Below are 1,582 nucleotides of genomic sequence, written 5' to 3'. Positions count from 1 at the left end.
CAGTGTTTTCTCTTGTATAACAATTTATGTTTTTCTATCTGAATACATGTTCACAACCACTTTTTAATATCCTTGTCCTTGTCTTTTTTGTACACCCAGTAGCTCTATACAAACACAGCACAGAAGAAACTCTGCGTGCACAAGCCTGCTGGTATTTTCTTGTCTTGTTGGAAAGCCACAGTTAACACTACCAACTTCCATTTGCTTCTTACCTATATTTATTTATCTTGTTAGGCTTTTTTGGTTTTGGCTGTTGTAAGTTAAATAGACAAATGTATCCCGGAGTATGACTCAGCCCTTCATTTGGAAACACCTATAAAAACTCATCTTATACTAGCTACCTAAAATTCTTTTATGAAATTTATGACTCAAAGAAAGTAATATGAGGCTGCAAAATAACACCTGACCTAATCATGTCTTCAATATTATACCCATAAGGTAGAAGACTTTCATTAGAAACTTTGCTATTTCAGTCTATAGCCTACTTCTGCTTTTCCCCCTATTGGTACTGACATCAGGAATCATTAGTTAAGGTGAATCATGACTCTGGATTCAAGAAACAGAAATGGTTACTTACTATGTCAGTTCATACACTAAAACTGGAACTATACAGAGAAGATTAAAACAGCTTCTGTGCAAGGATAGAATATTATTTCATAAATCATTCTATATTTTGAACCCCCCATGTAAGTGGAGTCTGCTCATTCATTCCCAGGTGCTCAGACCCAAAATAATTACACAAAACTGTATTAATTGAAACTCTGATTGGGCAATCACTTTAGTGTATTGCTAGCTTGCTCTTATATCTTAAATTAACACATTTCTATTATTTTTAATTTTACCATGAGGCTTGTGGCTTACCTGTAAAGTTCCAGGGCATGTCTGTCTTCTCTGGCAGGTACATGGCATTTCACTGACTCTTCCTTCTTTCTCACAGCATTCAGTTTAGTTACGTTTCCACATAGCTCTACTCTGCCAAACTTCTTTATTAGTCAAAAAAAAGCAACACACACACACGCACACACACACACACATATATATACATATACACACATATATATACATATATATGTGTGTATATGTATGTATATATATATATATGGTTTCCCCACAGCACTCCCAAATAGTAGAGGAAACAATACTATAGCTCAAGACCTGAAAGTAAAAATAAGATTCAACAAAGCAAAAATGAACTGAGTGAAATCTGGAAATGGAATATGAAGGTACTCAAACAGGAACCTCGAAGGTAAACATAATCAACAGAATAGTAAAGATGGAGAAAGAGTCTCAGACAATAAAGACATGATAGAGAAAATGGATTTCTTTATCAAAAAGTATTTTCACTCTAAAAACATCTTGGCATAAAGAATCTAGAAAATTTTGGACAGTCTGAGATTAACAGGAATAGAGGAAAGAAAATTAACCCATACATAGACACACCAACACACACCACACATAGACACACACACATGCACACACACCACACATACACACACACACACACACACACACACACACACACACACACACACACACACATATATATATATATATATATATATATATATATATATCACACCAC

The 1,582-nt window shown here is 34.5% G+C and overlaps 1 non-coding gene across 1 annotated transcript; it reads left to right on the top strand.

The window, feature by feature from the left end:
- The first annotated feature begins 573 nt into the window (after nt 1–573).
- On the top strand, nt 574–676 carry LOC113457064. Its single transcript, XR_003377710.1, has one exon. It is a non-coding gene; the product is annotated as a U6 spliceosomal RNA (small nuclear RNA).
- Nucleotides 677–1,582: the final 906 nt, after the last annotated feature.

Source organism: Microtus ochrogaster, chromosome 17 (genome assembly GCF_000317375.1).
Source record: "Microtus ochrogaster isolate Prairie Vole_2 chromosome 17, MicOch1.0, whole genome shotgun sequence".
Classification (NCBI taxonomy): Eukaryota; Metazoa; Chordata; class Mammalia; order Rodentia; family Cricetidae; genus Microtus; species Microtus ochrogaster.
This window is presented reverse-complemented; position numbering and strand designations above follow the sequence as displayed.